The following is a 25,029-nucleotide window of genomic DNA, read 5'->3' as shown; positions in this document are numbered from 1 at the left end:
GAGCTGCACGTAATAGACTGTAAACCCTCTTCGCAGTAAAACACAGTTTGTGTAAATCAGAATCTTATAAATTTGTTCCGATGGAAGAAGGCCCTTCAGCCCAAGTGATCTCATACTACCACCTTCCCACCGTCCCATCACAGCATCGAGTCTTTTTTTAAATGAGTCCAATGTCCTGGCCTCAACCATCCTTCCTGGCAACCTGTTCCAGTGATATGAAGGCAACTATACATTCGCAAAATTATAGCTAAAAGCATTTATAAAAGGATTCTTATCGGCTGAGAAATATATTTAACCCTAAATTCTGCTTTATTTCAAATAAATACAATGCAATATTCAATTCAGATCCAAAGGAAAAAAATATAATTTAATGGGAGTCGTGAGCACAAAGGTGTGCAGTTACCATGGGAATTGAGCACAGCTACATGAGTTCTACCATATGGGCAAATAGCAGTGCATTGAAACCCACGGTAAGCAAATGCTGGCTCATTTAATGTTGTTTAAATGTACTGTGCTTCTGAGTTCCTGACTGAAGAGATGAATTAGTAATGGCTGTTTTTTTTTGTTTCCGATCCTTTTGTTACAGAATCACAGTGCACGTTGTGTGGTGAGCCGGAAGGTAAGGGAATCTGTTTTGCTATTTCTTTTTTTTGGAACTGGAAGGAATAGGCACAAATTTTTAGCAACTGAATAATTCTTTCATTTGGTTTCGAAAGATCATTGGCAATTTTAGGCTGTTATTGCTGTCTAATAGCATCCTGCTTAAACTTGGAAGAGGAACCTTCTCTTCACTGGATGTCATAGATTTTTCCATCTCAACATTGGTCCAGGTTCATTAGCAATAGAAAACATGTGCAGTATTTCACCCTGAGCTCAGCCAATCTGGCTGAAGATATATCCTTTTGCTATGTGTCTTTCAGTGAAGGACAATCATGACCTTGAACCGATTTACATGGATGTGAATCAAAGTTAAAGAGTATTGCCTACCTTAATTTTTTGCCATACATACAGTTAAACCAACTTGAAACCTGACCGGGATGTATAACACAATAATACTCTAATAATTGCAGCGTGTAGTAACACCTTATATATTTCTCATGTTCCTTATGTTGTGGGATTCAATTACATAAATGTTATCAGGTTGCAAAAGTGGCAGCATTGAATGCAAAACGAGTAACGAAAAATGCAGGAAAAACTCTTCACTAATTTCTGCCCTTCAAACCAGTGCTGATCTGATACCTCACAGCCGTTGTTTATCTGTTGTAGAAGATCCTGTGTGTGTCTCTGTTGTAGGAAATGATACTTTACACAGATCATAATCCTGACCCTGGGTGCTTGCTGGTCAGCCTCATGATTATGACCCAAGTCTGGAGGATGTATTATACTCTGCATTACACTCTTTATACTGTGCCTTCCTTTGTTTTTGAGCTGTTTTGGAGAGACCAACCCTTGGGATATCATTGTGATTCCACAATGGTCCAACTGGCAGTCATTGGGCCGATTTCATCCGCCTACACCCACAACCCCTCTATTTCACCTGGCCCACCTGCTCCCTCCATACCTGTAAATGTTATGTTATGTTTCTGGAAGGGAAACACAAAAATATTGCTTATGCAGCCTGAGGATGTTTCTCAAATAGGGCATCCGGACCTCAACAGCCAAAAGGTTGGACCAACCTGGCTTGGGTCATCTGGAAAAGATGGAGTCAAGTGTGAGCTGGACTGGGCAAGAGCAGACACCTTACCACAGACATATAGACGGTGCGTTATTTATAGATGTAACATGGTGAAATAAGCTCCGCATTATACGAACAGCAATTACAGGGGATTTCTTGTTGATCAAGCAGTATTGCAGGAAGGAGAATACAGTGATCGTCACATTTAGTGCTATCGATCAATTACTTCTCACGCAGTCTACTGCATGGTGTGCTTGCTTGGTGGTAAGACAGCACTGTAAGGCTGTTATTGGCTGTTTCAGCAAAATGGATTGTCAGATAATTCTCCTTAAAATGATAACACCTCCTTTAAAACAGCTTTTGTAAGACTGGTAACAAGTCACAGATCATCGAAATTTACAGTGACGAAGAAGACTATTTGGCCCATCGAGTCTGCACCAGCCCTCAGAGCAAACTGTTCATTCAATCCCTCTTTCTCACCATATCCCCAACCATTATATTGTCTATCAGACTATAACACTGCAGTGTGCCACCCATTCCAGGATAGGACATATTGGGGTCTACATGACATCGATCACCACACACATTTTAATCATTTTATCCTGCATTTATAATGGGAAATCTCAGTGTAAATACACAGCAAAAAGATTGTTTGTAGCTGGTAGATTCCACACTGCACCCCATATTTAGCTTCTCTCATTCACTGCGAAATTACATAGTGCTCTCTATCTAAATTGTCTCTTGTTTTGGGACGTCCTCCCAACGTAAAAGGTGCTATACAAATGTAATCTCGTTGTTGTTGCTGTTGTTGTTGTAACACAAGGCAGCAGCAGAGCAAGGAAAATCGCCACTTGCTGTTTCCTGAGTTTTGTCTGCAGTTTGTGAAAATTAATTTGTTATTTAAAATTTAAAATAAGAAGTGACACATTATTGCATTTCCATTATTTGGTGTACAGGCACCCAGCTGCTCATATTAATGATATTACTGAATAACGGTTGATGTCTCCTTTGAAGAAAATAAACCTTCTTAGTTGAAATATTAGTTGACTGACAGGTTGATGTATCTGCAATCTCACTGCACTCTTCTTCCCATATTGGTGCTGTGTTTTCAGTGAGTGAATGGAAAAACAAACTGTTCCATTCAATCAGAGAGAGAAAGGGAATTTCAAATCTATGTTGCCATTGAGACCTTGAAGCTTTGATGATCATTAAAGGTGTGCCTCTAGCTTTGGTTGACATTGAAATAATACATATTGGATTAATGGTTACAATTTGTGGAGTCCTGTACCATTAGTGGTTAGCGCACTCGCCTCGCAAACGAGATGATCCAGATTTGATTGCCGGGTGTGGCGAAAGTTTCCTTACTCCTCACGTCTCTGTTTACCTAGCAGTAAGCAGGAACCCGGTTGTTAGTCGATTAGCAGATTGCTTTCCGGGGCTAATAATACCTCAAAATGAGTGAGTGAGTGAGTGAGTGAGTGAGTGAGTGAGTGAGTGAGTGAGTGAGTGAGTGAGTGAGTGAGTGAGTGAGTGAGTGAGTGAGTGAGTGAGTGAGTGAGTGAGTGAGTGAGTGAGTGAGTGAGTGAGTGAGTGAGTGAGTGAGTGAGTGAGTGATGAGTGAGTGAGTGAGTGAGTGAGTGAGTGAGTGAGTGAGTGAGTGAGTGAGTGAGTGAGTGAGTGAGTGAGTGAGTGAGTGAGTGAGTGAGTGAGTGAGTGAGTGAGTGAGTGAGTGAGTGAGTGAGTGAGTGAGTGAGTGAGTGAGTGAGTGAGTGAGTGAGTGAGTGAGTGAGTGAGTGAGTGAGTGAGTGAGTGAGTGAGTGAGTGAGTGAGTGAGTGAGTGAGTGAGTGAGTGAGTGAGTGAGTGAGTGAGTGAGTGAGTGAGTGAGTGAGTGAGTGAGTGAGTGAGTGAGTGAGTGAGTGAGTGAGTGAGTGAGTGAGTGAGTGAGTGAGTGAGTGAGTGAGTGAGTGAGTGAGTGAGTGAGTGAGTGAGTGAGTGAGTGAGTGAGTGAGTGAGTGAGTGCAAATAATAATAATTTGGTCAGTCAATCCATGACTATTTGTAGGACACTGCTGTGCGTAATTGGCTGCCGTATTTCACCGACAAAATACAGTCAATTCACTTTACAGTGTATTCTGTGAAGCGCTTTGAGACGTCTCGACAATGTGACAAGGTGTATGTCGAATGCAAGGATTATTATTATAATTTTAATGAGACAACACAGTTCCAACAATGCCATTCAGCAATATTTTACGTAATGGCCTATTGTCCTGAGAAGAGCTATGATTGAGTGCACAGCATATTCCAACACTGGGGCTGCATCCAGTGTGGGTTTAGCTGCTTGACGGGATTGAGAAAGACACTGCCAGGAGCATCCTGGGGATTAACAAAGTAATGGTTTCAATGGGAAATCGTAAGTTGTTACCTCTGTGATACTATATGTTCACAGGTGGAAAGTCCAGAATTGATGTGGGATTTCTTAGTTTGTGATGAAGTATTCATTTGAAGCACATCCTTTTCACAGACCCCTCAGCTATTGTATGAATTTATGGAGCTATCTTTATCAGAGGTGCTGTCGCATCATTGCTGCACAGAACTTTAACAAGCTGTCACAACCCTTTTGTCTTCATTCAAAACCATTGCTAAGTTGTAGTGTATGTCTGAGTAATACAATACCATCCAAATTTACATATATATATAGTGCCTTTCACGTCGGGAGGACATCCCAAAGCAGTTAAGAGTATTGGCTGGGCACCCAAGCTGTGGGTGAATGACAAGCGGGTGGGGAAGGGAAAGATGACTGAAAGCACATTCAAAGCCCCAAAAGAACCCACAACTGATTAGTTTTGTAACCTAAACAACGTATTAGAAGACTTAATGCGATCACTGATGGGAGTTGGGATTCACTCTCTTCCCTCCTTCCCCTATTGACAGGCAGGAATTTTCAACAATACATCAGTGTTTTTACCCCTAACATGTGTTAATTAATCTGATCACAAACCCAAATTTTATTGCTGTAGAAAACTGATGTAATAACAGGAGGCCATTCAACTTTTTTTTCATATTTTGGTAGTTTTTTGAATACTGCCATGGGATCTTCAGTTGCTACCTGAACAGGCAAATGGGATCTTAGTTTACAACGCATTTATATACTGCCCTTCTTGCTTGTAGTGTCTAAGAAAACTTAAACTTCCAACGTCATTTAATATCTCATGCGAAGGGCTTCACCTCTGATAATGTAGTCACCCCCACTACTGGAAAAGAGTGTCAGGCTAGACTACATGAGTTCAAATTCCCAACATGGTACTTGAATCCATAACTGTCTGGCTCAGAGACAAGAGTGTTATCAAATGAGCAAACTAGTGCATAACAAACCCTATATTCTCTCACCAATTTTCTTCCTATCTCTTCTGAAGATCTCTGATCCCTTTTTATTTAGAGAAGCTGTTTTTTTTAAGTGTCATTGACCCTCCGTTACCCAACAGAGTGACTATTCTTCATGAGTCTTTAGTGAGCGCTGGAAGTCTTTGCTGAGTCCTGTGACTGCCTGGCTCAGTTGGCAATAATCACGCCTCTGGGTCAAAAGGTAGTGGGCTCAATCTCCACAACAGGACTTGACATTACTGTCCAGTCAGACTTCTCAATGCAGTGCTGAGAGAGCACTACATTGCTGGTGAGAGGTGCTATCTTTCAGAAGAGACATTAAGGTGTGTCAAGCAGGGAAAGGAAGTACAGTGATAGAGTGCTGGTGAATAGGGTTAATAGCCGGAAGTCAGAATTAAGGGCGCTATATCTGAATGCACGAAGCATTCGTAACAAGATAGATGAATTAGTTGCACAAACAGAGACAAACCGGTATGATCTAGTAGCCATCACCGAGACATGGTTACAGGGTGATCAGGGATGGGAACTGAATATTCCCGGCTACGTGGTATATAGGAAAGATAGGCGATGTGGTAAACGAGGAGGGTGAGTGGCCCTGCTAATAAAGGATGGGATAAAAACAGTAGAGAGGAAAGATTTTAAATCTGAAAAGCAAGATGTAGAGTCAGTATGGGTAGAGATACGTAACTTCAAGGGGCAGAAAACTATAGTGGGAGTAGTTTATAGACCCCCAAACAGTGGTCAAAGTATCGCTCAAGGTATAAATCAAGAGATTAGTGGAGCATGTAGCAAAGGAAAGACACTAATTGTGGGTGATTTTAACCTGCACATAGACTGGGACAACCAAATTGGGAAAGGTAACATAGAAGAGGAGTTTATAGAATGTATTAGAGATAATTTTCTAGATCAATATGCTGAGGAGCCGACCAGGGAACAAGCCATATTAGACCTTGTTTTGTGTAATGAAACAGGGCTGATCAGCAAACTGGAACTTAAGGCTCCTCTAGGGCAAAGCGATCATAATATGATGGAATTTAGCGTTAAGTTAGAGAGGGAAGTAGTTAAGTCTGAAGCAAAAGTCTTCAATTTAAATCGAGCCAACTTTGCTGGTATGAGAGAGGATTTAGCCAGAATAAACTGGGAGACTAAACTTAAAGATTTGACGGTAGACCAGCAATGGCAGACATTCAAGGAGATAGTGCAAAATTCCCAACGAGCACATATTCCTTTGAGGAATAAGAATGCCATGGGAAAGGTGGTGCAGCCATGGCTAACTAGAGCAGTTAGGGAAAGTATCAAATCAAAAGAAAAAGCCTATAAAACAGCGAAGATGAGTAGTAAACCCGAGGATTGGGAGAACTTTAGGGAACAACAGAGGAGGACCAAAAAATTGATCAAGAGGGAGAAAATAGATTACGAGGGCAAACTAGCAAAGAACATAAAAACAGACTCCAAGAGTTTTTACAAATATATAAAGAGGAAAAGGCTAGCGAGGGTGAATGTGGGTCCATTACAGGCAGAGACCGGAGGAATTATAATAGGGGACAAAGACATGGCAGAGTCATTAAACAAGTATTTTTCTACAGTCTTCACCGTAGAAGACACTGGAAACATACCAAAAATAGAGGACCAAGAAGACAATGTTAGCGAGCAACTTAGGGAGATTAACATTAGTAAAGAGATGGTTCTAGGTAAATTGTCGGGTCTTAAAACCGATAAATCCCCTGGACCGGATGGCCTGCATCCGAGAGTTTTAAAGGAGGTGGCTACTGAGATAGTGCATGGCATGTCTTTAATCTTCCAAGCGTCTGTGGATACTGGAAAAGATGCCATTGATTGGAAGATTGCAAATATAACTCCACTATTTAAGAAGAGTGGGAGAGAAAATAGGGAAAACTACAGACCAGTTAGTTTGACGTCAGCTGTTGGGAAATTTCTTGAGTCCTTAATAAAAGACGTAGTTATAGGATACCTGGAAGAGCCTAAAATGATTAGGCAGGGTCAACATGGCTTTACAAAAGGGAAGTCATGCTTGACTAACCTTTTAGAATTTTTTGAGGATGTATCCAGCAGGTTGGATAAGGGGGAACCAGTAGATGTGGTATATTTGGATTTTAGGAAGGCATTTGACAAGGTGCCACACAAAAGGCTGTTACTCAAGATCAAGGCCCACGGGATTAATGGGAAAATATTAACATGGATAGAAGAGTGGCTATCGGGTAGAAAGCAGAGAGTAGTGATAAACGGATCATTCTCGAATTGGCAGGATGTAACTAGTGGAGTGCCACAAGGATCAGTGCTTGGGCCTCAGCTATTTACCATTTACATCAATGATCTGGACGAGGACATTGAATGTAATGTGTCTAAATTCGCGGATGATACTAAACTAGGTAGCAGAGTGAGCTCTCAGGATGATGCAAAAAGATTGCAACAAGATATAGATAGGCGAGGGGAGTGGGCAAGTAGGTGGCAGATGGAATTCAATGTTAGCAAGTGTGAAATTATTCACCTAGGTAGCAAGAATAAAAGAACAGATTATTTTCTGGAAGGGGAGAAGTTAGATAGAGTTAGTATTCAAAGGGATTTGGGTGTCCTTGTACACCAGTCCCAAAAAGTTAGTTTGCAGGTGCAGCAAGCAACTAAGAAGGCGAACGGCATGTTAGCGTTCATTTCGAAAGGTTTAGAATATAAGAGTAGGGAAGTCTTGCTGCAACTGTATAGGGCTTTGGTGAGACCGCACCAAGAGTATTGTGTGCAGTTTTGGTCTCCTTATTTAAAAAAGGACATACTTGCCCTAGAGGGGGTGCAGCGTAGATTCACTCGGTTAGTTCCTGGGATGAGGGGACTGACCTATGAGGATAGGCTGAATAAACTAGGGCTATATTCTCTAGAGTACAGAAGAATTAGGGGGGATCTTATTGAAACTTATAAGATTCTTAAAGGGCTGATAAAGTAGACACTGAGGGTTTGTTTCCCCTGGTAGGAGAATCTATAACCAGGGGTCACAGTCTTAAAATTAAGGGTCAGCCTCTTAGAACAGAGTTGAGGAAACATTTCTTCACTCAGAGGGTAGTGAACTTATGGAATTCACTACCCCAGAAGGCTGTAGATGCTCAGTCCTTGAACATTTTCAAGGCTGAGACTGATAGATTCTTGAAAAATAGAGGGATTAGGGGATATGGGGATAGGGCATGTAATCAGAGTTAGGTGAGAAGATCAGCCATGATCTTATTGAATGGCAGAGCAGGCACCAAGGGCCGAATGGCCTACTCCTGCTCCTAATTCTTATGTTCTTAAATAGAGGTTCCATCTACATGTTCTTCAGGTGGATGTAGAACAACAACAATAACAAAATTACATTTACAAAGCACTGGGAGGACATCCCAAAGCACTGAACAGTCAGTTGTCGGGGCTCGAGCATGGGGAAGGGGTGGTGTAGGGGTGAGGGAAGGCAGAGAGGTGGGAGGGAGACCAAAGGCACGATCGAAGAGAAAGGTCTTGAGACCGGCCTTGAAGGAGGCAAGGGAGGAAGCGAGGGGAAGGTACTGTGGGACGGAGTTCCAGAGTGTGGGGGCAGAGAGGCTGAAAGCCCGGCCACCCATCGGTAGGGCGGGTCGGGCGGGAGACATGGAGCAGGCCAGAGCCTGATGAATGGAGGGAGCGGGCAGGTTGGTAGGGAGTCAACAGGTCAGAGAGGTAGGAGGGGGCAATGCCATGGATGGCCTTAAAGGTGAGGACGAGGATCTTGAACTCGATCCTCTGGGGGATGGGGAGTCAGTGGAGTCGGGCGAGTGATGGGGTCACGGAGCCTGGTGCGTGAGAATACACGAGCTGCAGAGTTTTGGATGATCTGCAGCTTGTGAAGGGAAGATTTGGGAAGGCCGATGAGGATGGAGTTCCCCTTATCAAGCCTAGAGGTGATGAGTGCACTGTTTAACAACAACAAGATTACATTTGTATAGCGCCTTTCACGTCGGGAGGACGTCCCAAAGGTGCTGGAGAGAGTACATCATTTCAGACCCGAGCTGGCGTTGGGTGGGGGGGAAGGGAAGGGAGGGAAAGGGGGGTGGCCGATGGCATGGTCAAAGAGGAGGGTCTTGAGGCGTGACTTGAAGGGGCCTAAGGAGAAGGTGAGGCAGAGTGACTGGATGGTAGAGGATGGAATTCCAGAGGTTGGGGCAGAGTGGCTGAAGGCTCTCCCGCCAATGGTGGAGCGGGTGGGTCGGGGACGTGGAGCAGGCCAGAGTCGGCTGAGCGGAGGGAACAGGTGGGTTGGTAGGGGGTTAGGAGGTCACAGAGGTTGGGTGGGGCGAGGCCATAGAGAGTTTTGTATGTGAGGATCAGGATCTTGAACTGGATCCTCTGAAGGATAGGGAGCCAGTGGAGTCGAGCGAGAGTGGGGGAGATAGGGTCACGGAGTTTGGTGAGGGAGAGGACACGGGCTGCAGAGTTCTGGATTATCTGCAGCCTGTGGAGGGAGGAGTTGGGAAGGCCGACAAGCAGGGCATTTGCATAGTCGAGCATGGAGGTGATGAAGGCATGAACAAGAGTTTCAGCGGCCTGAGGGGTGAGGTAGTGGCGGAGTCGGGCTATGAGGTGAGGGAAGGCAGAGCGGAGAAGTGTCTTCCGATCCCACTTACCAGCAATCCTCCAGATAAGTTGGTCACTTGTCTCATGACTACTTGTAGGACTTTGTTATCCAGAGGTGGCTGCTATGTTTCTTACATATATTAGACTACAATTATTCAATGATTACTGTAAAGTGCTTTGAGACATTTGCTTGGTTTCTTTCGATGAGGTGAACACCTCAACCAAGCTGACACTCACACACCACACATATACACCTCCAGCATAAGCCACCGTATAGCGAACAGAAGCGGGAAGCCTTTTCTGTTCCTCTGAAATCTTGAAACATTCACCTACAAACACGCAGTCACGACACTTTATAATAAATCCGAGATATTTTGGATGATGTGATGAGGTGCTATATCACATGCAAGGATTATTATTATTATTTGCTGACTAAAATCAGCACAGACCGAGGATTGAGCTCAGGCCCTGTTTGGTATGTATGACTCAGCTACTCGCTGAATAATCTCACTTGGGAAGCTTTAAAACCTTATGTCTTTATATAGGAAGATTCCCTGTGTTCTTTATTCTCATTGAGCTGTGGCCTGGTGTTGATGTGAGTAAGGCCAACATTTAGCCTCTGCAACAAATGAACTTGATTTAGACTGGTGCTTTAACAGCATCTCAGAGCGCAGCACAAACCACGGAATAGGAGAAACATCATGTAAGGAGTGTGAAAGGAAAGGCTCTGTCATTTTTTTCATGAATTAATTTATCTAATCTCAGTTAATCAAAAATGCCATCAGCAGGAGCACCCATGTAGGGTGGTGAAGTCACTACATCTCAGAGCAATCCCTGCAGTATTTTGACAGTGCATGTACAGTGCTGTAGTTCTACAAGAATTATTTGATTATTCAGTTATAGTTCAATAACAAGGCGTGAAATTAAACAGCGGTCCCTTGATCTACAACCAGTTTCTGCTGACAGATCAGTTGGTGTCTCCACTGATCTGAACAGGTTTGAAATTAAAGAAAGCCTAAGAGCTGTAATTACTCTCAGCTCAAAACAATAGCTGCAGTGAATTAAGGCTTGTCTTCTGGTCAGCTACAGAGCTTCCATTAAAACCGAAGCTTTAATAAATAATGGGATGCAGATTTATCAGCGGTCAAATTCTATCTCTTGGATCCTAGGTAAGGAATTCTGGGAGCCAAGATTTCCCAGTTCCATTGAACAGGCCAGGAGGCTTTATGTGGACAATGTAATTTTGTATCCAGATTTATGTCGATGAAAGTACGGACTAGAAGATGTCAGGATTGATCAGACTGAGCATTTCATCCATCTGTGTCAATACTGATTCAATAATGTGGAGTCGTGTAGTCTATTGGTTGAGCACCTGCTTTACAAGTGAGAGGACTCAGGTTCGATTCCCGGGTGGGGCAAAACCTTCTGCAAGTTTCTTTACTCTGCACATTTCTGTTTACCTAGGAGTAAGTAGGAACCTGGTTGTTAGTCGATTGGTGACTCGTTTTTCGAGGATAATAATTGCCTTCAAAAAACAAATAAATAAAAAGTTTGGTTAATCATTCTACATTAGTTTGTAGGACTCTGCTGTGCACGTTTCACCCACAAAATATACAGTTAATTCACTTTTCAGTATATTCTGTGGAGCGCTTTGAGATATCTTAATGACGTGATAAAGTGCTATATCAAATGCAAGGATTATTAGTATACCAAAGGAATGCTAGTTTGGATACAACAGGATTTCATATCAGTGTATCACTGTCAGTAAAGTAGCTTTCAGACAATAATGATTAACTTATCCAAGGACCAGATGGAATGTTTTGTTTTGGCTATTTTATTCTTCAAGGTGTTTTGGTTTCCAGATGCAAAACCTGATTCTGCAGAAGGGATTTCCTCTCTGACATTAGAAAAAAATGTTGTGAATGCTGGAAATCTGGATCAAAAAACCTGATAACACTGGAAATCAATAACAGGTCAACCTGCCTTTGAAATAGAAAATCACATTAATACTTTGGGTGTGATTCTTCATCAGAAATGAAATCACAGAGTCTAAAGCACAGAGATTGCAAATGGGTTTCCTAACATAAGAAATCTGAGTGCGACTCTTTCCAGTGATTGGGAATGCATCTCCCATGTCACAGTGACTCCACTCACAAAATGCATCATGCCAGAAGGGAGAGTCTACTTGTTGACCTGACTTGTTTACAGGTTCGACCCCAGCTGTCCTTTCTACTCCACATCCAGTCCCTGACCAGGACCGCTTTCCTCCACCTCCGCCACGTCGCCTACGACCTTACCTCTTACCCAATGTTGCTGAAACCCTTAATGATAATAATAATCCTTGCATTTGAGATAGCGCCTTATCATGTGTTCGGGACATCCCAAAGTGCTTCACAGACTATACTGTAAAATTAATTGACTGTATATTTTGTGTGCGAAACATGGCAGTCAATTGCCCACAGCAGTGTCCCACAAACAGTCGTGGATTGAGTGACAAATAAATATTTTTTTGAAGGAATTATTACCCCAGAAAAGTGATCCACCAATCGATTATCAACCAGGGTCTTGCTTACTACTAGGTAAACAGAGGCGTGTGGAGTAAGAAAACTTGCCCAACATTTCACCCTGCCGGGAATTGAACTTAAGTCTCTCGCTTGTGAGGCAAGTACTCTAACCACTGAGCTACAGGATTTCACAACTCTGCATTGTGCCTCCTTACTCAATTTTACCAATGCCCTCGTAGCTGGTCTTCCCAGCTCTACCATTCCCAAAATCCAATTAATTTAAAACTCCACCATCCAGATCCTCATGCATACTAAACTCGACATCCCCATCACCCCAGTCCTTTCAAGGCTTCAAAGCTCCCTGTCATAGAACGGATCGATTTCAAGATCCTCTCACTCTCATGCACAAATTACCACCCTCCCTATCTGATCTGTTTAAATCCCTCTTCCAACCCACTTCGCTCAGCTAGCTCTGGCCTCCTGCATTTCCCATGTCCCCTCTGTTCCACCACTAGTGGCCCTAATTTCAGCCACTACACCCCAAAAATCCAGAACTCTCTGCCTCAATCCCTTCGCCCTGCTCCCTCTTTGCCCATCTTCAGATCGCACCTGAAGACCTTCCCTTTCAACTGGTGCCTATGATCGCTTTCCCTCTCTCCTTAGCTCAGCATCAAGCTTCGCCACTGTAGAGCGCTCCGAGACGCTACCCCCGTGAAGGATGTTATACAATTGCAAATTATTGTTTTTGTTGTTGTTACATTATTTCACAGAATACAATACAAATTACAGTTATATAGTGTCTTTCATGTCTCAAGGTGCCTAACACTGTTGGCTGGGCACCCGAGCTGGGGGTAATACCGAGAGCGGTTGTTCTAATCTGATGTTTGATCTCTTTTTGCACATTTTGTTTTGCTCCCTCCAAAAGACGCCCTTCGAGCTCAATGCTTCAGTACTGCTGATGGGCGTACACAAAATATTTACCTGTCCTTTGTTCAGATGTTCATTCACCTGCTGTGAATTCCCAGTGGTTCTCTTCGTGTTTAGCATTTTTTAACTATTTATATATATTTTTACACGTATAATTGGCTGTTGAAGCTGTGTCTAGAACAGCTTTTGAAACAGAGTTGGGAGAAATGCATGAACAAAACTAATGTTGAAGGGCATGAGAGAAGATACTGGAGGAGTGGGTTACGAGCACCAGTTAGGGAGCTGACACCAGCACAAACATGATGGGTGAACAGCCTCCTTCTATGCTGTACCTTATTTTGGTCAGCCGGGTATCTTGAGATGTCCTCCTGACATGAAAGGCGCTATACAAATGTAATTTGTTGTTGTCTTATACAAACAGAAACCCATCGCTATGCTTTGGAGTGTCCAAACCAGACCGAGAGTCCCACATATGTGCCACCTACTCATGGGAATTTCCCTGTGCTGTAAAACATCATTGTACGTTCGAACAGTAAACCATGCTACTTTTGGCTTGCTTATTGTGGTGGAGATATATGTGTAAGGGGTTAAGAATATTAATGAGTGGGACCACAGAAGTCTCGAGGCGAGTGGTGTCTTATCTTTACTACACAAAGTATTGATGGCATTGATGAGAGCTTCATTCCAATTTGATGGCCTATTTATGTGGCGAGTCCTTTGATGTGATCCCTTTGATCTTCTCGGACTGATTCTGGCTGATAAAACTGCTCCTCTGTTCATTTAAAGCACCACAACTTCATGATTTGAGACTCAGATGCTTTTGTATTTTTCAATTGCTGATTGACTTGTTGTGGATTTCCAGCACATTTGCGCCCATAAAATATACAATCAATTCACTTCACAGCATATTCTGTGAAGCACTTTGTGACGTCTCGAAGATGTGATAAGGCGCTATATCAAATGCAAGGAATATTATTATTGTTATTATTTTCTGTTTTCCCTTTCACAAATTATCTACCCACTGCACCGTAAAGCAAAAGAAAAACATATGACAGAATCGTGCATGGAAACCGCAAGCAACCTTTAATTTTCTCAGCAACTGAGGAAGCTATAATCCTGTCACTGGGGGTTGACAAATTGTGAGCAATTTTCCCCAAAAAAAATCACTTAGAAACTGGCTTTGGGCAAAATGAATGCACAGATCAAAGGAAACTCAACAACAACATTTATATAGCGCTTTCACATAGGGTATTGAACTCCAGAGAACTCTGATTGTTTCTGTACATACATGTGTATGGCTTTACGATGCACGTTCTCCAATGGCGTTTCTGAATCTGGAATTTCTGAACTTCACAAATGGGGACTCCTTCAGAAAGCTGAAAGTACGTCACACTGATCCTCCATGAACTCCAATCCAGAAGTAACCAGAGCAGAATTCCAGGAGCTCGATATAATGTATTCCTTTTTGCAAGAAGGCGTCCTACTTTGTAACTAGGATTCCTTGGAAAGCAAACATTTGAAGTTATTATTACAACTCCATTTCCACCTTTTCCTCCAAAAATAGTTATCCAAAAAATAATAATAATTTGCTCCCTCAATCCACAACTATTTGTGGGACACTGCAGTGTGCAATTGGTTACCGCATTTCACCCATAAAATATCAAGTCAATTCACTTTATAGTATATTGTGAAGCTCTTTGAGACATTTTTTGGAAAAATTCTTCTCAATTTTTCAAAGTGATAGGGTTCTATATCAACTGCAAGGATCGATAAGGCATTATATCAAATGCAAGGGTTGATAAGGCGCTATATTGAAGACTGATAAGGCGCTGTATCAAACGCAAGGATTATTAATCTCTGCTCAAGTCCTTTCATTCCAACTTCCTCGCCATCCCCACGTTTTTCTAAATTTGCAAGCCTTACAATGTATTACTACTGTACATATTCAAATTGATGCAGCATTCTGCATTTCACATCGGAAGGAAGTCTTAAAGGAGTTCATGTGATTTACCGTGAAGTATGGTAACCGTGTATTTTGTAGGCAAACACAGCAGCCAACTGCAGTACAGGAATGACCCACAAACAACCATGAAGTAAATAACCAACTTTATCTAATATATGAATACAATATTTCTTCCATTTTGACCAAATTTGTCTGGGGGATTGATTGTTGGTCAGGACACAGGGAGAAACTCCTTTCTCTTCACAAATAGTGCCATATGACTGGATCTCAACCTGAGTTGATTTAGGTCAATGTCCTATGAATAGTCTTTTGGATATTCTGAGTTCAAATTTCATTTTCATTCAGAAGTAGATTATGGGTTTACAAAGCCAATCCCATCCAATTTGTCTCCAGATTCCACCTTTCCTTTTAGTTAAGTGAACTATTTGCACTGCATCATTTACACCCTGTATAAACTTAAGTCTACATTATTATGAAATAATCATACATAACTGGTAATAATAAATAGATTCCACATTGTATCTGTGTACAGAATCTTCGTCTGCATACATGTCACATCATAGAAAGGGGCGACGAGAGTGAAGAGGACTTTAAACCTCTTCTGTTTTGAATGAAGTGTTAATTTCGGTTCTGAAGAAAGCCATATTTATTCGTCTCAATAAGCAGACTGTGATGTTTCAGTAGCACATTATTATGGTTTATTTATTTTTAGCACGATCTTGGTTTTAATATTCAAAGGTTTAAAACAGAAATAAGTTAATTCAGCCATAAATTATTATTATTATTATATAAATGCCATGGAACCTTGTCCTTCCGCCTATGTAGGTCTTTATATGGTTTGCTCAAATGTTTTATTCATGTGAATCAAATAATTTTATGTTGACACACATCACAAATGCAATGAAATTTGCCGAAAAGGTGAAAGAGGCACGTTTACATTTTTCTCTCCCTCTCTGTGATGTTGCGGCAAGCTAAGGAAGATTCCAATGCAACCCAGACCATTTGGGGGTCTAACACAGACACGTTCTTATTTCACTGCTGCAGTTTCACAAGAGCTTCCCATTATCTCTGCTCATTCATTTCCTTGCCTTGCTATTACTGTGTAATTTGATCAATGGCTCAGATGTAATGAATTTCTTGCTCATTAATCATGCAGTTAGATAAGGCTGGGAGCAAAGGACACTGAATGCTGCAAGAGCTGGCTCTTCTAACAGGATAAAAAATTGAGCATCGGAATCTACATTGACCGATTCTCCATCGGAGGGACTCAGTGATCAGTTTTCTTCAGTGCCTCCAGGGAAAAGAACTCAACAGGGACCATAAGCTAAATTAAATTCCAAAAGGAAACAATTCTAGAAGAATTTAAATCATATGAAGTCAGGTGGAGTCCTGTACTGTATTGGTTAGAGCACTCACCTCGCGAGCGAGATGACACGAGTTTGATTCCCGAGCAGGGCCAAATTTTAGGCAAGCTTCCTACTCCACATGCCTCTGTTTACCTAGCAGTGAGTAGCAACCCCGTTGTTAGTCAATTGGCGGATTGCTTTTCCAGGGATAATAATCCCGTCACAAAAAAAATTAATAAAAAATAATAATAATTTGGTAACACGACTGTTTGTGGGACACTGCTGTGTGCAATTGGCTGCCGCGTTCGCCCACAAATATACAGTCAATTCACTTTACAGTGTGTTCTGTGAAGCGCTTTGGGACGACCTCCCGACGTGAAAAGCGCTATATCAAATGCAAGGATTATTATTATTATATTAAATGCGAGGATTATTTTTGTGGAGTCCTGCAGCTCAGTGGTTAGAGCACTCACTTTGCAAGCGAGAGACCTGAGTTCAATTCCAGGCAGGGTGAAACCTTGGGCAACTTTCCTTACTCCACACACCTAATAATAATCCCTCCAAAACCAAAAACAATAATAAATTGGTCATTTTCAATCCACGACTGTTTGTGGGACATTGCTGTGTGCAATTGGCTGCTGCGTTCGCCCACAAATATACAGTCAATTCACTTTACAGTGTGTTCTGTGAAGCGCTTTGGGACGTCCTCCCGACGTGAAAAGCGCTATATCAATTGCAAGGATTATTATTATTATTATTTTATATTATTATTATAAGTGCACCTACAAGTATAGCAAGGACACCAGGAAAGACTCCCTTCACTTCTGAATAGCATATTTAATGTCTGCCTGAATAGCAAGCAGAAGGGACCTCAATTTAACATCTCATCTAAAGGACAGTGGCTCTGACAATGCAAATTCCCTTAGTTTTGGACAGGCATATTAGACTAGGCTAAACAAGATCACAAGAGTGTTCAGGTGGAGAAGGCACCTTGGGCCACTTAATGTAATTCTTCCAAAATACCAGATCTACAGTTTTCCCATTACAACAACAAAAACAGCAGCTTGCATTTGTATACCGTCCTTCACACGGGATAGCGTCCCAGAGCTCTTGACAGTGGTGGAGTCTGATGCCAAGAGAGAGGAGAGAGAGAGGGGAGGTGGCTGTAAGCATGATCAAAAAGGCAGGCCTTTAGGCAAGAGAGTTCCACAGTTTGGGGGTGTAGTGGCTGAAGCACGGCCACTGATGATGGAGTGGAAGGGACGATGGGCAAACAGGAGACCGGAACCAGCCGAGAGGAGGCAGCGGGTGATGGAGTAGGGGATATACAGATCAGATAAGTAGGGCATTACAGCAATCTGTTTCTTAAATTAGTTCACTTTCCGAGTAATCTGTTGATTACCTTCTGTGTTAAGAAATATGTCCTGGTAGCTGTCTTATAATTGCCCTTCCCTGTTCTGAACCTGTGCTCTCTTAGGCCTGTTTGGAGTCTCGAGGGACAAATTTGGACATTTATAATGTGTCCCTTGTGTTACACAAATAACCTGGTACAAAATCTAATATGCGATTTGTGTTAATTATCACAAAGAACACGGTACAAAATGTAACAAATTTGTTACTGTTGGTGATGAACACCAGCATACATTATCAAACCCTAACCCGTCTCTGCACTCATTCCTCCCCCCACAGCCATAGCCCAGTGCTACAGCCTGAAAAAAATCCTCGATTTAAAACACGGATTTAACACTGTAAATTGTCATTTCAGCAGCCAGCACTGGAGAGGAAGTTGACTGATAATTCGATTTTCTCTACTCATTTTCTACTACTGCAGTTGAAAACTACCTCGAGGATGCCAAATTAGAATCACAAAGGAGTTTCTCCCAGTTTCCTGGCCAACAATCCTCCAGATAAAATTGGTCACTCATTCAATGAGTGTTTGTGGGATATTGACGTGTACAAATTGGCTCCCGATATGCCTACAAAATACACAGCCACACCACTTTATATCCTGTGAGAGGCTTTCAGATGTCTTGACAATGTGATAAAGCCCTATATCAAAATGTAAGGATCATTATTATTATAAGTTCAAGAGAACCAAGCACATAGAAAATCAAAGAAATCAGCTACGAGATTGGGAATAAGTGGAAACAGGCTTTACAAGAACAACAACAAAATTACATTTGTATAGCACCTTCCACATCAGGAGAACGCCCAACGCTCTGGACAGTCGGTGTTTCAGACTCAAGTGGGGGGGTTGGGATCAGGGAGGGTGGAGGGCAGGTGGGGAAGGAGGGTGATCGTAAGCACGGTCAAAGAGTAGGGTCTTGAGATGGGTCTTGAAGAAGGCAAGGGAAGGGGCTGAGGCGGATTCCAGAGGGTGGGGGCAGAGTGGCTGAAAGCCTGCCCACCATTGGTGGGGGTGGCAAGGTGGGGTAACGTGAAGCAGGCTGGAGCCCGTTGAATGGAGTGAACAGGCAGGTTGATATTAGGAGGTTGCAGGGACAGGGGGGAGCGAGGCCATGGAGGGCTTTGAAGGTGAGGACCAGGATCTTACTGTATAACATAAGGGTGTGAGTCTGAACGGTAACATACACTGTCAGCCGGACTTAGTTCATTGCCTCTGAATCAGAAGGTTGTGGGTTCAAGATCCACGTCAGAACTTTGAACTCATGTAGTCTCTAGGCTCACACTCCTACGCAGGGCCAGAGTGCGTTGCATTGTTTGAAGTGTTGTCCTTTGGAATAAGATGTTAATCTGTGGTCCTGTCTGTGGCTGTTGGGTGGATGTTAAAGATCGTATGGCGTACTTGAAAAGAGGAGTTTCTCCAAGTGTCCTGGCCACCAATTCCCTAGATGAAATCAGTCATTCAGTTTATAGTTTGTAGGACATTGCTTGGTACAGATTTGTTGCTGCATACAAATAAAATATTAATCGTGGTTTACAGTGAATCCAGTGAAGCACTTTGTTAACACGACACATCCTGGCATGAAAGACACAAAATCAAATGAAAGGGTTATTATTTTTATGTACTGTGATATTTAATAATGTGTGTCCTTGTGATAAATTAATAGGAGGAGCGTTGTAAAACAGAGCAATTTGCTCCCACCTCACCCCCACATGCACACACACACGCGCATTTCTGCTTAGGACCTGTTTACACTCTCAGCACATTGATTCTAAACCTCTTGCAAGATCACAAAGAAACGTTAAAGACCTCAGCCCACAATCAAGAAGAGATCCCACAAGATAAATGATGACATGGGGTTCTGGGAAATATCCAGCTGTTCCTCTTCCTAATTAGATTATGAAAAATAACCATTAGGAAACAGTTGAGTAGAAGATTGAGTTAATAGCATGCTGCACTACACAGGTCAGAGTTCATTATACTAGAAGCAGTGACTGTTACCAGGCTGCAGAGAGGATCTGTGAAGCCAGCATAGCTTTACCATGTAATTAAAAGCTATCGTTCCTGTGACATTACAGGCGTGTTTGCTCAATAGCCCCGAGGATGGCAAGGAGCTGTACATTCCTTCCTAACTGCTCTTTACAGAATCTCAGCAATTCAGCTGTGAAAAGTATAACGAACACAACTACTCCCAATGCATTCAGACTAGTGTACGTTCTAGGGCAGATAACACTACAATACTGTAATCAGTAACTTTCAAAGTGTTTTAGGGCAGTTTATGGAATGTAACAAACCCCAAAATCTCTTGTATCTAAAACAAATCTGTTCACTTCATGGCTGTTTGTTGGTCATTGGCTGCCATGTCTGTCTAGAAAATACAGTCACTTCACTTTACGGTAAATCGTGTGAAGCGCTTTGAGTTGGTTTGGCGATGAGATAAAGAGCTATATCAAATGCAATATTATTATCTTGAAGCGTATTGAAAATAATTTACCTCTTTTCCATTGTTTTAAATATGTATAGATCGTCGAGAATGGACTTAGAGTAATTAGCTTAACGAAGGTGCTAGAAACAGGATAGAAATGAAGGTGCAAATGGTCTCCTTGTGTATCTTTTATATAACTTCTGGATTGAAGAGCGCTGTTGCACTGTATGTCAAAAGTTAAAGAATTGGTCGCCCAGAATGATATATTGTTGCTGAGTGAAAGTGAAGCCTTGAAGTGGCCTTGGATCAATTGTAACAGACTAAATTTGGATGCACAGTGATTGAGGTGCACCGAACTGTAGGAATAACTAGTTTTAGAAGGTGAGAATCGATTGGGACATTAAAGGAAGATAGACCCTTGAGAAATAAATGTATTAAGGGATATGGAGGAAAGACGGGGAAGCAGGATTAAGCAATTTTTTCCAAGATGTTAAACGATGTTCACAAAGTTCTGTTACCCTCATTTTGATTTCTACAGTGCGCTGACCATCAACTGAAATAAGTGGAAGAATGTGGATAATTGTATTTAAAAGTACTTCACCGTATTCAGTGCAAGTGTTTAACTGTATTTAGATGTCCAGATAATGGGTGTGAGCAGCATCATTTTCATGGCAAATAATGAGCTGTCGCTATGTTCGGTGCAACATTTTCCATAACACGGATGGAGCGACAAGGAAATTATTCATATCAGACGTTGTTACACTCAACTCATCTGCAACAGAAAAAAATATCCATTGCAAGCAGGGAAGACAAACAATCAGAGGGTAACATGACTTTGTGGACATCCTGTACAATAACAAACACGCTCAGTTGTTTGAATGGCATTCTGCTTGTCCTATTTGTTAGGAGAAGACGAGTGTGAAAGAGGGCCATTTGGCCCATCTAACCCTTTCCTTCAGCAAATCATGGAAAATTGATCCTGTCATGGACTTCACTCTATCTCTTAGGGGAAAGTTCTCCAAATTATTCCAACAAATTTATAGAATCGTACAGCACAAGAAAAGGCCATTCTGCCCATCGAGTCTGTGCCGGCTCTTTGAATAGAGAAATGTAATGTCAGTCCCACTGCCCAGTCCTTTCCCCATAACCCTGCAAACCCATCCTCCTCAAATACCCGTCCACCCCGTTTTTAAAAGTAGTTATCGAATCTGCCTCGACCACCCTTTCAGGCAATGCGTTCCAGATTCGAACAACTCGTTGCGTGAAAAAATGTCTTCTCACCTTCCCTCTGCTTCTGTCAGAGACTATTTTGAATCTGTAACCTCGAGTCACCGACACACCCACCAACGGAAACAGTTTTTCCCTTTCTAACCTATCAAATCCCCTCATGATTTTGAAGACTATTTATAAAGCCTAGTATCCCATTTGCCCTTTTTACAGCTTTGTCTACCTGTCCTGCCACCTCCAAGGATTCATTTACCTGAACCTCCAAGTCTCTCTGCTTTTTTACCCTCCTTAAGATTGTATTACCAGCCTATATTGCCTCCCCTCATTCTTTCTAACAAAATGCATTACCTCGCATTTCTCCACATTGAAATTCATCTGCCATGTGTCTGCCCATTTTACCATTCTGTCTATGTCTTCCTGCAGTTGGCTCCTATCCTTCTCACTGGTTACCACCCTACCTAACTTTGTGTCGTCCGCAAACTTGGAAATGGTATTTGCTATACCCAAGTCCAGATCATTTATGTATATTAAGAAGAGCAGTGGTCCTAATACCGACCTCTGGGGGACGCCACTGTACACTTCCCTCCAGTCAGAAAAGCAGCCGTTCATCACAACTCTCTGCTTTCTGTCTCCCAGCCAGTTCTGGATCCATGCTGCCACTTCCCTTTTATACCATGGGCTTCTATCTTTCTTACAAGTCTTTCATGTGGCACTTTGTCAAATGTCTTTTGAAAGTGCATATAAACTACATCAACTGCACTACCTTTATCCCCTCTCTGTTACCTCATCAAAAAATTCTATTAGATTTGTTAGACAAGATTTGCCTTTAACAAATCCATGTTGGCTGACCCTCATTAACCCATATTCTTCTAAGTGAAGATTTATTCTGTCCCGGATTATAGTCTCCAGGAGTTTCCCCACTGCTGATGTTAGGCTGACTGGCCTGTAGTTCCCAGGTTTGTCCATCTGTCCCTTCTTGTACAGGGGAGTCACATTGGCCACTCGCCAGTCCTCTGGCACCACTCCTGTGTCCAATGAAGATTGAAAAATTGTAGCCAAAGCCTCCGCTATTTGTACCCGTGCCTCCCATAGTAACCTTGGTTGCGTCCGGACCGGGCGACTTATCTACCTTCAGTGCAGTCAACCTTTTCAGTACTTCCTCTCTGTTTATACTTATACTATCCATTTCCTCTACTCTCTCCTCCGATACTGCGGCATTTGTTGCATCCACTTCTTTTGTGAAGACAGATGCAAAGTACTCATTCAGTACATCAGCCATGCCCTCTGCCTCCACAATAAGATTTCCCCCTTGGTCCTTAATTAGCCCCACCCTACCTTTGACTAGCCTTTTTTTCTTGATATGTTTGTAAAATATTTTAGAATTCCCTTTAATGTTATCCGCTAACCTTTTCTCTTATAATCTTCTAGCCCCTCTTATTTCCTTTTTCAAACCTCTTCTGCACTTCCTATATTCTGTTTGGTTGTCTTCTGTATCTTGGGTTTGACATTTGTCATACGCCTCCTTTTTCTCCTTAATTCTAGATACAATTACCTTCGTCATCCAGGGAGGTTTGGAAGCCTTACTTTTCCCTTTCGTGGGAATGTATTTATTCTGTCCCCGAGCTATCTCATCCTTAAAGACTTCCCACTGCTCTTTAGTTGTTTTACCTGCCAATCTTTCTTTCCAGTCCACCTTGGCTAGGTCCCTTTTTAACTCACTGAAATTTGCCCTCTTCCAGTTGAGTATCTTCACCTTAGATGGTTCCTTGTCTCTTTCCATATGCACTCTGAATCTAATGATGTTATGATCACTATTGCCCAGATGCTCTCCCACTGAAACCTGCTCCACTTGCCCTACTTCATTCCCCAGAACTAGATCTAGCACTGCTTCCTTCCTTATTGGGCTGGAAACGTGCTGATCATGTCCTGTATGCATTTTAGGAATATTGCCCCCTCCTTGCCCTTTGCGCTGTTGTTTTGCCAGTCTATAACCCCCATTATCACGACTCTATTGGCCTTGCATCTGTCTGAGATCTGCTTGCAGATCTGCTCATCTATTTCCTTCCCACTATTTGGTGGTCTATAGTATACCCCTACCAGCGTAACAGCTCCTTTTTTGTTCCTTAACTCTAACCAGATAGATTCTGTTTTGGGGCTCTCCAGCACCTCGACCCTTTCCACGGCTATAACCGTATCCTTGATTAACATTGCCACACCCCCTCTTTTTTTTCCTTCCCTATCCCTCCAGCGCCTTGGGACGTCCTCCTGACGTGAAAGGCGCTTTATAAATGGAATCTTGTTGTTGTTGTTGTTGTTGTTGAATACATTGTAGCCAGGAATATTCAACTCCTATTCCTGTCCTTGCTTGAGCCAAGTCTCTGTTACTGCTGCTACATCGTATCCCCCTATGACCACTTGAGCCAGCAGCTCACCAATCTTGTTTGCTAAACTCTGTGCATTTAGGCACATGCACTCCAAGACCAACTTGACATCCCCCCCATTTTATTTCTCCATTTTCTAGCTCTTCGTTTTTTGCATTCCCTTCCCCCCTCAAAACTAGTTTAAACCCTGCCCAACAGCATTAGTTAGCCTGTTTGCAAGCACATTCGCCCCAGCCCTGTTTAGCAGGTGCATCCCATCCATATGATACAGGTCCCACCTTCCCCAGAACTGGTCCCAATGATCCAGAAACCTGAAGCCTTCTTTTCTGGACCATTTCTCCAGCCAAGCATTCATATGCCTGATCCTGCCATTATAGTACTTATTTGCCCGAGGCACAGGGAGTAATCCAGAGATCATCACCTTGGATGTTCGATTCTTTAGTATGTTCCCCAGCTTTTGATATTGACCCTGCAGAGTCTCAGCCCTTTTTTTTTTACCAATATCATGGATCTCAACCTGGACCACCACATGTTCTCCTTCCCCCTGAAGAATTTTATCCACCCTTTCTGCGATGTCTAAGACTGTTGCACCAGGGAGGCAACATACCATCCTTGACTCCCGTCTTCTGTTACAGAAACGTCGGTCTATACCTCTCACTGTTGTATCCCCTATGACAACAGCATTGCTCCTGTTACCTATGTCCTGCTGTTCAACCAATCGGCTTATACTGTCCTCTCTGGAGATATCAACACACTCAATGTTCAGTATAGAGTACCGGTTTGAGAGAGCTACACTATTGAGGGCAGTCTGCCCAGCCCGTCCCCTCTTCCTAACATGCCAGACAGTCACCCAGTCATTTTCCGTCTGAATCCTTGGTGTGTGGGTTGGGGTGACCACCTCTTGAGGTCCATCAAATACTCACATCCGTTGAACAAGTTTGAAGCCCAAGGCTCCATCACCAGGGGTCCTCAATGCGCCACGAAATCCTCTCTCAGGGGTCCCATTATCTGCAGGACTAATAAAACCATCCTGTCCCTGAGCACTAACCGGATGCAAGCATCTCCCAAGTCTCAGGGCAGTGATGGTTTCCTCCATCATACTGTCCAGGAACCTCTCACTGTCCCTGATGGAGCGCAGTGTTTGCACCTCGGCTTCCAGGTCAGCTACTCTCAGCTGGAGCTTCCTGAGTTGCAGACACTTGCT

This window comes from Callorhinchus milii, unplaced genomic scaffold (genome assembly GCF_018977255.1).
Source record: "Callorhinchus milii isolate IMCB2004 unplaced genomic scaffold, IMCB_Cmil_1.0 Scaffold3, whole genome shotgun sequence".
NCBI classification, from domain to species: domain Eukaryota; kingdom Metazoa; phylum Chordata; class Chondrichthyes; order Chimaeriformes; family Callorhinchidae; genus Callorhinchus; species Callorhinchus milii.
Note: the sequence above shows the minus strand (reverse complement) of the source record.